Raw genomic sequence first — 16,533 nt, 5'->3', positions numbered from 1 at the left:
GATGGAAGAGGAGGGCTTGAAATGTGTCATGGGGGCTTTTCACCATCGACCATTATTAATGGGATAGCATTGCTGTGTGAGCTGTGTCCACTCTGCCCCACCCACCTGTGGTCCGCTCCGTGGGATCCTCTCAGCGAGATTTTTAAAGGGATGTTTGCTATTTTATCCAACTGACTGGCTGAAGGAAAAATATTAAAAACTATGAATTCAAAACAACCTCAGGCCTCCGAGATTTGCCTCTCTGTTATTGTTATTTCAAGATTCAAATAAAGCTTTACAAAACCATTTTTTTTTCTACTTAAAAATGTAGCCAAGGAGAGAGTTACTGAACAACGCCGAGGCTGGGACCATTGAGGTCAGCAGTTTGCTTGTGGTACAAAATGTTTTGACCTCAGGCTTTTGTTTTAGATGTTTTGTGATAAATGCTAGATGATATTTAAGATACTCATCAAATGAGAGTAAGGTAAGAGCACTACATGATGCTTGCTAGAGAAGCCAGAAAAATTTAGTAATTTTTATACTCAGGCGAAATAAAAAGTAATTGACTGTGTTAATACATTTTGTTACAGTGATGGTTTGGTGTGGTGGGTTTCTTTATGTCGAATTATAGCTATGTAATTTTGATAAAAGATATGGTGCCTTAGGTTTTCATTCCAAGCCCCCCTCCCCCAAAATATAGCACAAACAGAAAAACCTCCACTTCCTCATGGATGATCCCCCACTTCTGAATGATGATGCTAGCAGAGTGAGCATAATTCTTCTCCAAACATGTGCTCTCTCATTAGTCAGTGAAGACCACAAATGCCCCACTCTCCACTTCCCACTTCCATGACCCCACACAGGATTCCGCCCGCCATTATAGAAGCAGATGGGTACGACAGAAGGAGTTCATACTCCCCTGTCCCGCCACTTCTTAGCAGGGCTATTTTAGGGTATTGCTGTCTTCTTTGAGATTCGCTTTTCTCACAAATCATATGTGTCTCATAATACCTACTGTACAGGTTGCAAGGATTGAAAGAATGTACAATTCTTTACCTCCTGCCAAGCATAGGGTGGACCTTATTACTTAGTTGTAGGTTCCTGTACCTGTTCTAGCTGCTACCTACATGTCTTGTGCCTCTTTTCTGAGAGGCCTTTGTCCTGTCTCATGGTGCACCCTGGGGCTGCCTCTCTTCAGTGAAAGTGACCACAGTGACCCCAGTGGTGGTATGGAAAAAAGTGCTCCCTTCCAGAAATTCTTATGTGGGCTTTCTGGATGAACTTTTACTTACGGTACTGCTTTAGATGTTTGCAGAAGCAATAAATACAAGGTACGTGCATCGTGTTCATGTCAACTATGGTCAATGGTTATGTTTTATTTAAAAAAATCTCAAGAGATGCTGTCCAGTTTAGCCTAAGGATCCCTAGTGAGTCTATTCAGTGAACAAAAGAAATGTGAAAATGAACCAGCTAAGAATTCTACATGGATTTTTCACCCACTCATTTTCATTCAACAGATAGTTACTATGTATTATACATGCGAAGGAAAAATCTTCCTGAATTTTTCAACTTTCTTTTGTTTTTCCAGGTTGCACTTTTTTTACTTTTACTTTTTACTTCTTCACATGATCAAAAGTATATATAGTTTACATTCAATATTATTAGTTTCAGGTATACAGCATAATGGTTAGATAATCATATACTTTAAAAACTTCCTCTGATATTTTCAGTACCTGCCTGGCACTATACATAGTTATTACAATATTATTGACTATATTCCCTATGCTATAGTTAGCATCCCTGTGACTATTCTGTAACTACTAATCTGTACTTCCCAATCCCTTTGCCCTTTTCACTTAGTCTCCTAACCTACCCTCCCATCTGGAAACCACCAGTCTGCTCTCTGTATCTGTAAGTCTGTTTCAACTTTGTTTCTTTGTTTATTTTGTTCTTTAGATTCCACATACAAGTGGAATCATATGCTATTTATTTTTCTCTGACTGATTAATTTTACTTGGCATAATACCCTCTAGGTTCATCCATACTACCACAAGAGGTAAGATTTCATTCTTTTTTGTGGGTGAGTAATATTCCGCTGCATACATGTGGCACAGCCTTTTTATCCATTCATCTACTGATGGGCACTTAGGTTGCTTCCATATATTGACTACTGTAAATAACACTGCATTGAACATAAGGGTGCATCTATTCTTTTGAACTAGTGTATTAAATTTCTTCTATGACCCCAGACTCTATTGCTGGATATATGCATGAATCACTCAGTCATAAGGCAGTTCCATTTTCAATTTTTTGAGAAAACTCCATACTCTTTTCCATAGTGGCTGCACCAATTTGCATCCCTACCAACAGTGCATGAGGGTTCCCTTTTCTCCACCTCCTTGCCAACTCTTGTTTGTTGACTTATTAATGTTAGCCATTCTGATAGGTGTGAGGTGATATCTCATTGTGGTTTTATTTTGTATTTCTCTGATAATTAGTGATGTTGAGCATCTTTTCATATGTCTATTAGCCATCTCAATTTTCTCCTTAGAGATGCAATGTAGCTTGGTGATGGAGAATATAGACTGTGATCAGGAAGGCCTGTGTTCAAATGTTGACTCTGGATCACATCCTGGGCAAAGTGTTGAGCTTCTGTGAGCTTCAATTTCCTCCTGTGACAAATGGGGTAGAAATAGTACTTATTTGAAAGCTGTTATGAGTATTAAATGAGATAAACACGAGACATTTTTATCCACAGTACCTGTATTATAATTTCTTCTTTTTTAAATTCTTGTTTGGGATTGTCATTAGCATCCAACATTTTGTTTGTCTTTCCTCTCTAAAATCTGATAAAATATACTGACATTTTTTTTCCCAAATAAATCAGTTTGCCTGGTTCCTATATTCCAGTTAACTTCCAGTTCATAATGTAAGAAGATGGACTGAGTATGATGCAAGAGTATGAGGGTTTTGTTTTTTGTTTGTTTTTTTCATCAACCTTCTTGCCTTTGTTATCCTACCTATAATGTGCAAACAGAGATACTGAGAACTTCCAGAAGGGAGAGGAAGGCTGGCTTGCCTCCTAGAAGTTCTGAGGCCTGCTGGGCAGTGTGGTGCGCTGCCTCGAGGGCTTTCCTAATTGCAGTCTCCTGAGGTCGAGATTCTCATTCAAACCTGGAACTTTAATTGGTGCCATGTTGGGGACCCTATGCTAGGAACTGTACATTCTGAAATGAAGGAGACATGAGGCCTAACTATAAGAAGACCACAGCCTAGCAAGAAAGGAGAGTGATTACTGAATTCTTGCTTGAGGATATTTTACCAGCTCAGTCCTGGAGAAAGACAAAGAAATAAGTGGAGAAGAGGGGGGCAGTTCCTGAAGCAAGAGTGCCATGCACGTATGCATGGAGGGGTGAGGGGCAGAAGAGAGAGAAAGGAGAGAGAGGCAGATAGTGATAAAAATGGGTCTATATGGGCAGGAAAGAGACAAGTTATACAAGGCTTTTTAAGTTAAACACTGGAGCTTGGACTGAGAACCCTGGAGAGCCACTGAAGGATTTTAGCAGCAAATGAGACAATCAGATAAGCATTTCAGAAAGATCACTCTTACTTGCACAGAATCAATTGGAATTGGACAAGAATTGAGGCAAGGAGAACTGATGGGGGGCTGACACAGTAGTGATTCAGGCCAGGACACGACACTGGCTTGAGCTAAAGTGACAGCAGGAACAGGACATAGAATTAAAAGGTATTAACAGGCAGAATGAGTAAGTTTTATTGTATGAGGTTAGGGAGGGAGCTGAGAGAATCAATAATTACCCCTATTCTCTGGCTTGAGCGAAATGTGTTGATACCATTCCATCAGTTAGAAAGTCAGGAAGAGGAGGAGGAAAGAGGATGAGTTAGACTTGAGGTGTCTGTAAGACAATGAAGTAGCTAGTAACACACATTTGGAGATGAGAAGAAGGAGCAGGGCTGCCATCTGGGGAGCAAGCTGGGGGAACAGAGAACCAGGTACGGGATGGGCCTTGTCTGATTTCTCAGTAGTCATATGTATCACCTGGTGAGGGCCAACGGGCCTGGTTGTGTCAGGCAAAATGCTTAAGGAAGCCACAGACAGACACTGTGCAATTCAAGATTGGTAGACCTTTGAAGATCCTGCATTTTGCTATTTTTGCAGCTAAGTTTTAGCATGTTGGGTCTCAGTGATTGTATAATCTGATGGTCAAACAACCCAAACTAGTTTTTGGTTTTTTTTAAAGGTTGCTTTCCTGACCCTGAAATTATGTGGAGACAAACATGGCACAAAAAGTGAAAACAACTTTCTCATAAGTGCTGACCTACTCCATGGCTGGGTCCATTCTTCTCAGTGCTGGGGACCCCTAATTCTAATATGTTCACTGTCTTTTCAAGATTTCTTGGCAAGATGCTGAGAAGCAGTACAAACCCTAATGTAAAATGTGATCTATTTCTCAGTCTTGTATCTGAGAAGTGAAAATTGCCTTTATTATATACTGCTACCTATCTCTGCTCACCTTATGTAGTCCTAATCTCTATCATCCCCTGCCCCGCAAAAGCCAGGCTGGTGTCAGAATGGAAAGAAGATTAGCAGGAGAATTCTCTCATCAGCCCTGTTCCAACAACACCACAGAGCCTCTTGCATTCTCCACCTTTGCTGAAAGCTGAGCTACTCTTCACATGAACAGGATGTAAGTGCATGCCAAGAGTCTAAATGATGCAATGGAGACCATCACAGGGTCTCAGAGAGGAGAACTCAGCCTTAAGTGATGGGGCCAGAAGTCACACTTGGAGTTTCCAATTGTTCTGTCTTTCAGCCCTGAAAAAGCTTGCAGCTTTGTAAGAAGCTTTCTCCAAAAGCAAACTATGCTTGTTTATGTTTGTTGGTTTGTTTTTGTTTTGGAGGGCCTTGTTTGACTTAACAAGAATGGTCTTTGGCAACTCGAAGGCACCAGGAAAACAAGAGGAAAAAAGATAAGAAGTCTTCTGCAGATTTTCCCATGCTTATTTTCTGACACTGTGAATTTAGTGCACACCCAGATTTGTGCACAAATCAGTGACTGACATTGTTTGGGATCTAATTTCTCTGCAGTGGTAAGGGGCTCAGAGAAATGAATGAGGCTGTGTGTCTCCTGCAAATTCAGATGCTGTTGGGCAGGTAGGTGCTCAGATTTCTGCTTCTGTGATAGTCTGGTGATCCTCATTGGAAGAATCAGTATCTTGAAAATTGAGCTGATGGATGGTTCCCAGGCTGAGGCTCATCCAAACTATGGGGAATAAAAATCACACCTTAGCATCATAGGAAGTAGGGAAGGAATGATTATTAAAAAAAGAAAATCAAGGTACACATCTTGGTCCAGAAGTAACAATGACAAAAAAACAACAACTGTTAAGTATCCCTTTATGTGATAGTCTTGTGCTGGTACTTTATAACCTATGTTGCATTATTATAATTCTCCCCATCTTACAGATGAAGAAGATGAGGAGAAGGGAGATTAATTCCCTTGCCCAAGTTCATACATCTATTCAGTGGACAAGCAGGGACTGGAACCCTGGTCCATCTGCCTCAAAAGCCTGTGTTCCTACCCTCATATTACACTAGAAAAGGAAGGGGTGATGCAGAATGGAGTGTGTTTCCACCCTTTTTAAATAGCTTGGACTCCCAATTTGGTAAGAGGGTTCTGGGTGCCACTCCTAAGGCAGACTGAATGAACTAAAAATGTCATTGTATAAATAGACTTGACTGTATCAGAGCTGGCAGGTGAACCAACTACCAACGGTACTCCCTGGTCTGAGAGCTGAGTGCATCACAAGAAAGAGGAATGGTTCTGCCACCCAGACATGCATCCCTATTCTTGCTTTTGAGCCCGAGCTAGAACTCTGCCAGTATAGTTGATATTGTACAATGTACAGGAACTTCAAGAACAGTGAGACAGGGCCCCACATTCAGTATGACTCTGGGGAGAGTCACCATCAGAGAGGCAGAAGTTGAGTCATGACTATTCCTGAGTCATTGCAGGAACCCCAGAATAGGAGTTCATGACTTCAGTGGGGGCTGAGGCACCGGGGATTTTGCTCCAAGAGGTTCTTTCCCCTTGCTCAGCACAGACTCTCCAGGTTGGCATTGGTGGTCCTCAGACATACCAGCCTGATCCCACCTCATGGCCTTGTTGCAACTCTGCCGGGAACTTCACCTGGATGGATCCGTTTTTGGTCTTCAGGTCCTAGGTCCAGTGTCATCTCTTTGGGGAAGCACTGTCTAATCAAATCAGCAGCCTTTCCCCAATGCCCACGTGTGAGTCATTCTCAGCCACATACTTCTGCTTTGGAGTCCCACAACACTTAAATTATCTAACTGTTCTGTTTCTTTATTTATGTTTAGTATCCCTTTCCCATCCTTGGAATGTAGGCTCCACTGTTTCAGAAATTTTTAAACATTTTACTTATTGGTATTAGAAAGATAGTGGGGAAGAAAGAGAGAGAAACGTCGATTTGTTGTTCAACTCACTTATGCATTCATTGGTTGATTCTTGTTTGTGCCCTGACCAGGGAATCAAACCCACAACCTTAGCACATAGGGACGACGCTCTAACCAACCGAGCTCTCCAGCCAGGACTTCAGAAACATTTGTCTTGCTCAGTGCAGAGCTCCACGCATGGAACAGGGCCTTATTTAGGAAATATTTAATACATACTTATTGATTAATGAAGGAATTAATAAATCAATGGCTGTGTCATTATCATTACTATAACCATTTTGCACTATCAAGCCTTCAATGGCAGGAGGACATGTGTGTTTCCAGGTGGCTGAGTCCCAGGTTAGCCACTCAGAAACTGACTGAGAGGGAGAAAAGGATAACCAGGTAGAGCCTACATCATCACACATGCGAAATCATGTAGCTGCTGCAGGTGAAAAAACACAGGCATAAGCTATATAACCAGTGAGTGTGGAGAGCAGAGGCGTACACTCCGGTCTCTGACTCCACTGCTTTTCCATGCACACAAAAGGCTAGGGAGAACGGGTCAAGCAGTTTTAAGCATATCTGTTATTGACCTTATTTCACAAATTGGGCACAGAGAGATTCGATAATTTGCATAAAGTCACTTAGCTAAAAAAAAGCGCAGCTCCAAAGTCCATGCTTCTAATCACTGAATCACAAGGACATCTTCCAGACAAGATGAAGAAGAGTCTCTGAGGAGGTGACAGTAAATCTAGGACTATCAAGAAGTGTGGGAATTGAGGGAAGGGCCTTCCAAGCCAAGGACAAAGCCTGCTGTGTTCTCTCTTCCCGCCCCCTGACATTCTTACTGATGTGCCTTACTGATATTCTGGGAAAGTTGCTGCCTCTGATTTCTAAGTAAATGACAGAGCAGAGGCTGAACAGGGTTCATGTGGGCCATTGTTTCTCTTTGAGCCATTCTATCTTTGCCATCTCTGAGACAGGCTTATGGGATCCTTAATGCTTATCATCTGAAATGTGCATGACCAGGTGGTCCAGCCGGGAGGTTCTGCCCTGTGAAGGGTAGAGATCGTGCCCATTTGCATTTCATCTGTAACAATTAAACAGCCTCACAGCAGCCCCCGGTTGCCAACGGGCTCACACCCCATTGCCCTGTAATCACATCTAATCTCATTGAGCTCTGCTCAAAATAGCCATAATTGGTGGTTTTATCCAAATCAATAAAGACAGCTTCTACATATTGATTATCATCCAGGGTATAAAATCATCATCGGTTACCTGGAAAAGAGAAGCAGGCTGCCAAGGGAAAAGGTCAGATATTCCATCTGAACAAGGGAGGATAGGGGGAGGCGGAACCTGCGAATTTTAAGGTAATAGTATCAAATTACCTGAAAATGCACACAGTATATTCTTGTAATTTGCAACAACAGAGAGCCCAGAAATAGGTCAATCATTTAAGTGAGTCTTCAAGTCTTCTCTCTGTGATGCATTGAGCTAGCTTGCATTAGCTTGTCTTAAAGGGGCTGGAGCCAACAGAGATAGCCAGAGCCACAGGGCTCCTTCTTTCCTGCATTTTACAACCACATAGTGACACAATTTCAGTGGAAGCAACGGCTCAGCTGGGTTTCCTGTATTCAGCTAATGATCAACAGAGATTCTCAGCCATTGTCATCAGTGACTATGGGAAAAGTCACAAGGGGGAAGTCCACTTGAGAACCTGGGAGATACAGAGTAGAGATGTTCACCACCCAAATAAATGAGAAAGCATTTTCCAATTTGTGGACAATGGAATAAGAGGCCTGCCCAATTCTAAACTTGGCATTTCAAACCACAGAATTGAAAATGAGTTGCTTTCACTTTTTATTGTAAGACAAAGCCCATTATTCTATTTTTATTTCTTACAAATATTAAACCAAAAATTGCGTAAAATCATTCAACATTACTCATGAAAAACAATACAGAGAAGACCATCTATTCATTATCTTGCTGCTCCAACATTAATTAAAACTGGTCTTGGGCAATTCCTGAGCCCATTTTCCTCCTCTGTTAAATGGAAAAGGCAGTGGTGACATCATCTAGCACATAGGGCTTTTATGAAAAATTTAAATATATATAATAGTAAAAACATATATATATATACACACTATATATATGGGACTCAGCAAATAACTACAAAATTTGACTTCTTAAAAATTTATGGGAAAATTTATGTTCTTAAAGTTTTTATTTATATGACTATATCATTCTATATAGCTGTGATTATTACAGAAATATCATTTCATATTTCCTCCACTTTTCTGGTTCTTTCTTCAGAAATATGCCATTATAAGAGCTGCATAAAATTCTCCTATTGTGAGATATCTTTCTATGATAAATAATATTTCAATGAATGTCCCTGGCACACAAATTGTTCTTTCTTCTGGATTATTTTCTCAATATAATGTGAAGCATGGTTTGGGGGGTCAAAGGTATTGTGACATCATAGGCACTGGAAATGCCTGGAGTAACCCGGCACGGAAGCCATACCAATGACATAGAGAAATAACAGTCAAAGCCAGAGTTAGCTTGTAATGTTAGAGTGTTAAGTAAAACAATCTGTCCAGTTTCCATTTTATAGGTGAAACACTTAAAATTTAGGGAGGATATTTAAGAATAGGCACAAAAATGCTTAAGAAATAGACTAACGGCCTTTGCCTGCCATAGGTATAGAAAAAGTAGGCTTGCCAACAATATTCCTGCCTGTTCTGGGTTGGATGGCTGCACCTAACAGTGGAGGAGGGACCCAGATGGGAGGGAGGAGGGAACACAGGTATGTGGTTTGATGGAATAGAATCTCCAGGTGGCTGACTGATAATGGAGGTCACCGTGATATGTCTGTTAATGATCCCCAGTTTTTTATCTCTAAAAGTGAAGGAACCCAGGGCTTCCATTTCAGGTGATGGTTGGATGGGATCCCTGCCAGGTACGGATTTGACTTCCATTTTTTCTTTCATGGAGGCAGAGAGAGGGGGCAGATTTTAAATTTTACCTGCTGGATTTTGTTTAATTATTGCAATTATAATTTTGAATGAACTCCTAGGGGATGCTGGGATTATGAATAATGACTACGCTTTCAATATATTGGAATGACAAAGAATAAACAGAACAAAATGAGCAGAATGAGTGAAGAGAATAAAATCAGATCATCAAAATCTAGTTTTTTGCCATCACCCTTTACAGCTGTGGATTTGACTATATTTGTTTTCATAAATTTGAGTGTTCCTAGATGATGGCATTCAACATGAACCTGGGGTGTCTGTAGTCTTCCAAATACATGGTCACCAAGAAGTAAGACAGAGCCAAAGCTGCTGAATTGCTGCTACCAGGCCCAAGGTTCTACCCTAGTCCCTACCACTCCTCATGTTTTCCTTGGATTATGGGATCTATTCCCATGACCTCAGTTACATTCTCTATATTGATAACTCCGAATCCACATCTCCAGCTAAGATCTCTCTCCAGTCCCAGACTGGTAGGGATGGCTACACATCTGCTATCTCTAACTGGATACACTTTGAGCACCTGCAATTCAATTAAACCTTTTGTCCTTCCCCATATCTTATCCATACCCCGCCTGACCCTTACTGCACCCTGACATGCTTCTCCTCTTTGCTTGAAGTTTCTGTGAACCATCCTATCATCCACACGGTCACCCACCCAGACTAGGGATTTATCCTTCTGTCCTTCCTCCTCCTTACATCCCTGTTTAAACAATAATTGGATTTATCCACTTTTACCTTCTAAGTATTACCGTGATTCACCCCCTCCTCTTAGTCTCTGTGATGTGTGTCCCGGTCCATTTCCTTCGCATCCCTGGCCTGGGCCAGGGCAGCAGTTTCTTCAATGGCCTCCCTGTTTCCAGTGTCAACTTTCTTTGGTCTATCTTCACTTTGCTGCCAAAACTAATATTCTAATAAGTAAATGTGACATGCCACTTTCTTGCTTAAAACTTTTCAGTGATTTAACATAATATGCTAAAAAGTCAGTAAATAATATACATGTATCTATGCATATAAAGTGAATGAACAAATATTAGATACTGAAAGAGCTCCTTAACTTGTAAGACCTTTCACAGACTGCCTCTGTCTATATATCCAGCCATACTTCCTGTAATTTCTAACTCATTACTGTATGTACTAATAGTGCCACAAATATACCATATTGCTTCACTTCTCTGGATGGCCTGGGAAAGCTCTTCCTCGTTTTCTTCATTTGGATGATTGTTTAGACTTCCTTTGGGACTCATCTTATGTGTCATTTCCTCTGGCTCATCATTTCTAATTCAGTTTTCCTCAAGCACGTAATTATCCTACTATGTGCTAGGAGCTGCATTAGGTGCTGGGAACAAAATGGCAAGTTAGATCCCCTGCCCTCTGGAGGAGGCACCAGACATGTGGGGAAACAGATATGGAAAGCAAATAAATAGAATTCATTCATTGAAAAAGAAGTACAAGGAATGCAAGAAAACAGAAAGCAAAGGATATGCAAGGTTTAGATGATCAAGTCTGCTTATAGAAATTAAAGGACTGGTGACAAAGAATTGCAAGCAAATGGACCAACATTTACAAAGACATGAAAGTATGAAAGGGACTGGGAGGATGATGTTATGGATTGAATTGTGTCTTCCAAAACTCGTAGGTTGAGGTCCTAATCCCCAGTACCTCTGAATGTGAACTTATTTGGAAACAGGATCTTTCTAGAGGAACTGTATTTTGCCATGTATAATTTGCTCCCATGTATAATGCATGCCTATATTTTTGAACCAAACGTTCAGGACAAAAATCTTTAATTTTTTAACTCAATGTTTTACTTATTTATATTTAGAAACAAAACCGATGATTGTATTCCAGGGTATTATTTTGCACACAGATATAGTTATTGCTTTCTAGAGTTACACTTTTAATGCATAAGTATAAATAAAAGAATTAAAAACAGTTATATAGAAACAGAATTAATGTTACCCATGTATAATGCACATCTTTATTTTTCCCTTCAAAAAACTGGGCAAAAAATGTGCATTGTACACAGCAACCTATGCTGATCATGTTAAATTGAGGTCATTAGAGCAGACTCTAACCCATATTGACTGGTGTCCTTCTAAGAGGAGGAAAGTAGGACACAGACACACAGAGACATAGCACCACAGACACAGGGGAAGCAACCATCTGAAAACCCAGAAGAAAGACCTGGCACAGATTCGGCCTTCATGGCCTTCATCTTGGATTAGCCTCAAGACTTTGTGGGACAATAAATTTCCAATATTTAAGCCAGGGGTGTCAAACTCATTTTCCCTTGGGGTCCACATCAGCCTCGAGGTTGCCTTCAAAGACCTGAATATAATTTTAGAACTGTATACATGTAACTACTCCTTAACCAGGGGCAAGGATCTCGGCACTGCTGTCAGCTAGAAACAAGGTGCCAGACCAGATAAAACAAGGTAGAGGGTGTATTTGGCCCACGGGCCTTGTGTTTGCCACCTGCGATTTAAGCCATCCAATCTGTGGTACTTTGTTAGAGGCTCTGGACACCTGATACAGAGGGTAATTTGTTTGAGTTTGAAGACGAGAGGAATGGCCAGAGTTGAACAAATTATAGCAAGTCTTATATGATATACTGAGGTTTCCTTTTCTGATTATAGTCTTAAAATTAATTTTATAGGTGATGGGAAACAGCAAAGACAAGCAATTTAGGACTGACCTTTAGAAAGCCCATTCTGGGATCTAGGTAGAGTATGGGTCAGGGGTGCAGAAATGGCCAACTACGAAAAAGCCCTGATAAAAAATAGTTCAAATGGGAGGGTGGTTGGAGAAGATGAAACAAAGATGAAAAGTTGTTTAGGAAGAAAAATTGCCTGGCAGTTCCACCACTGGGATTATATCCTAAGAACCCTAAAACATCAATCCAAAGGAACCTATGCACCCCAATGTTCATAGCAGCACAATTTATAATAGCCAAGTCCTGGAAGCAACCTAAGTGCCCATCAATAAATGAATGGATCAGAAAACTATGGTACATTTATAGAATGGAATTCTATGCAGCAGAAAGAAAGAAGGAGCTCCTATCCTTTGCAACAACATGGATAGAACTAGACAGTGTATTTGAAGTGAAGTAAACTAGGCAGTGAGGGGCAAATACATATGATCTTATCTATACCTGGAATCTAAAAAGAAAAAAGCAAGCAAAATATAACCAGAGACATTGAAATTAAGAACAATCTGACAGTAACCAGAGGGGAGGTGGGAGGGGATAATGGGGGGAAGGGATTTAAGGAACAGCTATAAGGGACACATGGACAAAACCAAGGTGGGGGATGGGATCAAGGGAGGGAGGTGGGTTTGGCGGGGGGTGGGGGAGTGGAGGAGAGTAAATGCAGACAACTGTAATTGAACAACAATAAAATAATTTAAAAATAAAATTAAAAAAAGGAAGAGAAAAAATAAAGTGGGGGGAAAAAAGAAAAATTGGCAGGACTTGGTGACTTGACCAGATGTGTGAGTGAGTAACAATGCCTAATTCCTTTAATTGCATTATTTTTATATTAGATGTGACTAACTGAGCCTATGACTGAAAGCACAGAGAGAAAAGAGAAACCAAAAAAGAAACTGGTCCAGACAATAATACATTTCCTCCCAAAGTGTCTCCAGCCCTGGTTCAAACAATGAGAAGCCTTAATCTCAATACTTCAGTATTGAAGAACAATGGGAACTTATTAAAACTGGTTATGTATAAAGCCTGACTTCTTAAAAGAAGTTATCAAGACTAAGAATTTTTTTTAAAAGTCAGCGGACTCCTTCCTTCTGGAGACAGCAAAGTACATTCTTTCTTCTTCCCTTTCTCCATTCATCCTTTTCTCCTTCCCCTCTTTCCTCCCTTCAATAAATAATCACTGGGCTCCAACTTCATGCTAAGTACTACATTAAATGCTGGGGATACATAGAAAAAAGCAAATAAATACACCTTTGTATAAGGAGCATTTGATTTTCTGGAGGAAAGGTGTATAAATCAATTATCTTAATCTAGCGTAATAAGAGCTACAGGCACTCCAAGCCGATTGGCGATGGCTGCTCTGATTGAAGGAATTAGGAAAGACTTCCCAGAAGTTGTGACTCTTGAGCTAGATCTTAAAAGAGATAGGGAAGGGCTTAAAGTCTTGGAGTGTGGGGGAACGTGGTGACTTCTTTGGGGAAATGTAAACAATTGTGTGACTACTAAGTTAGGCCATTTCAGGGCTGTCAGAAGCCAAGTGAGGAGGTCGAAAAAATAGCCTTGAGGTCTAATCTTGCAAGTCTGACATCTTGCCATTGAAATCACCAGGTTTTTTTTTTTTTTCTTCAATGGCGTCAGAAAACGTTTGATTCCAGGGAAGACAGAGGATTTTCCAGACTCATTTCTCAATCATTCAGCCTTGAAAACATCCCAATAAGATTGTGGGTTAAGAAATAAATCTAAACTCAGAATACTTTACTAGGGCAACAAGTTTTGATCACAATGTTTAAATTTTGGGGGTCTCATTGTGAAAAACTGAGCAAATGTTGTCAAGGCTCGGAGTGTTAGCTTTCTTATAAGACAGCATTGTATGGTGGAAAGGCTGTAGAATTTGAATATGAGAGACTGTTTCAGTGACCCCCTGGCCTTGTCACCTGGCATAAGTTGCTCAGTCCCTGAGCATTCTTTAGCTTCCTGAAAAGTTAAACTTCTCTCTGGAATGCTGTAGCCACTGCTGTTGCTGAGCCCAGGAACTCCACAGTGAAATGCATATGTGCAATGAGAAACAGAGAAGTTGACCCTCTCCAGTCCCCTTGGGGGTGGGGGGTGGGTAGGTGTCAGAGCAGGCAGCCAGAGTTGCAAGAAAAGGTTTGGGGGAATCAAACGGGGCTACTACAGTCAGTGTCTTGGGTGAGGCGAAAGGTCATCAAAATTAAAGGGCTCCAGTTGGTAGAATTTGGCCACAACAGGGACATTCCAGTCAACAGGCACAGTCTCCAGGCATGGAAAATCTCAGACTGGATGAATCATAGGACCTTTGTGCAAGGAGGAAACCCAGAAATCCTTGAGTCAAACTCCTTTGTATAGAGGGGAAAACTGGGACCTGGAATGCCCAGGAGAGCTCAGCTGATCAAGAATCCTTAAGCACCTCATTAATTCTCCTTATTAGGAACTTCATTAGGGGAAGCCTGGCATTGGAAAGATCTTACTTCAATGAGCAGCAGGTTTGGTCCTTGGTCCTTCTCTTTCGGGCACGGGAAACCTAATTATATTTAGTATTACCATGTAAGTCATAGGAAACCCAGATAAAGCTGAATTTTCAATGAACAACAATTACTCCTTTTACTATAACTATGTCCCAAATATTTCACAGGACAACTTATAATAAAGTTATTTTTTTAAAACAGAAATTCAAATTTAACTCAGTTTTCCTCCTCCTCCTTCTTTCTAAATCTATCCACCCTCCTATGTTCACTGCAGCATTATTTGCAATAACCAAGATTTGGAAGCAGCCCAAGTCCATCAGTAGATGAAGGATAAAGTAGCTGTGGTATATTCACACAATGGAATACTACTGGGCGGTAAAAAAGAAGGAAATCTTACTTTTTGTGACAGCATGAACGGACCTGGAGATCATTATACTAAGTGAAATAAGCCAGTCACAGAAAGATAAGTATTATATGATTTCTCTTATATGTGGAATCTAATGAACAGAGTGAACAAACAAAATAGTGGTAGACTCATGGATAGAGAGCAGGCTGACAGCTGTTGGGGCAGGGGCTGAGTTGCCAGGGGAGGTAGAGTGGGGGGATAGGGGGAATAAATGGTGGGGATAAATGATGATGGACAGAAACTTGACTTGGGGTAGTGAACATGTAATACATCATGCACCTAAAGCTTGTATAATTTTGTTAACCAGTGTCACACCAATAAATTCAATAAAAAGAAAAAAAGCAACCCTAATTATGGAGTGTCTTTCCATCTTCCATCCCTACTCTGACTACTAGGAAGCTTAAAGGATAATTATAATTACTGCTTTCTAATAGAACTTTATGGTATGTACTTAGCTTTATCTTTTCCATTTGTTTATACCCCTTCCCCTTCTTTTTTTAATTAAAAAAAGATCTAGTGGTTATAAGTATCTCAGTAAACCATGTCAAAAACTTTGCTTAGATATGTTTTTTTAAATGACAGCATTATGTAATTATTAAGGGCCAAATCTTGTAGTAGGTCCTGCAAATATTAATATGAATAATACAGCTGCTGTCTGATCTCAAAAAACCCTAGTCAGGTGGAGGAGATAGTCATTTATGTAAGTAATCGTAATGCAGGCAGATGAATGATGAACATGGCCCAAGGTCACACAGCTAGTTGGTGGCAGAACCAAGATACGTTTTATTACATTATTTCCCACATAGTTGGTGAGCTGACAACCATTTTCTGACACATCTCTACCTAAATGTCTATGGGACAGTGTAGTGGGCCTGGTTGTTTGGCCTTCTCAGCACCCATCCTTTTTCTAGGTGGAGCACCGTCTTAGTGGGGGAAATTGCTCCCCCTCTCACTTAAGCTTTGTGATATTAATAGTAGTTGCCAATCAGTGTACTTGTTCTCCATGATCTTGGATGATTGGTTCTAGTTGTAGATACTTGGCAAAACCAGGCCACAGTCCTTCCTCAAGAATTCCACAGAAAAAGGCAGTCTCTCTCTGAGGGCAAAATGAAATTATAAGTATCAGCCGTATCTCCTGCCATGTGGAGGAAGCCTGGCTGAACACGTAAAGGTGATATGCGGACAGCAGCAGAGAGGAGAGATGAGAATGCTCTTGCAACATTTGAGTATATCATTTCAGTGATTCTCAAAGCTCAGCTGCAAGTTTGCTTCATCTTTTCACCCTGAAATAATCTGAGCTGTGTTTCTGTCACTTGCAACCAAAAGGGTCACAGCTCATAGAGATGGTTTAAGCTGAATGACCATTAGCATTTTCCTAACACCTAAACCAGTGATTTTCAACATTTTTCATCTCATGGCACACAAAAACTAATTACTAAAAT

The 16,533-nt window shown here is 40.6% G+C and overlaps 1 long non-coding RNA gene across 1 annotated transcript; it reads left to right on the top strand.

The window, feature by feature from the left end:
- Positions 1–5,457: 5,457 nt before the first annotated feature.
- Positions 5,458–13,265, top strand: LOC118499754. Its single transcript, XR_004902284.1, has 2 exons — positions 5,458–5,667; positions 13,036–13,265. It is a non-coding gene; the product is annotated as an uncharacterized LOC118499754 (long non-coding RNA).
- The last annotated feature ends 3,268 nt before the right edge of the window (positions 13,266–16,533 follow it).

Source organism: Phyllostomus discolor, chromosome 3 (assembly GCF_004126475.2).
Source record: "Phyllostomus discolor isolate MPI-MPIP mPhyDis1 chromosome 3, mPhyDis1.pri.v3, whole genome shotgun sequence".
In the NCBI taxonomy this organism is placed as follows: Eukaryota; Metazoa; Chordata; class Mammalia; order Chiroptera; family Phyllostomidae; genus Phyllostomus; species Phyllostomus discolor.
Note: the sequence above shows the minus strand (reverse complement) of the source record. Positions and strands in the feature narration are given on the sequence as shown.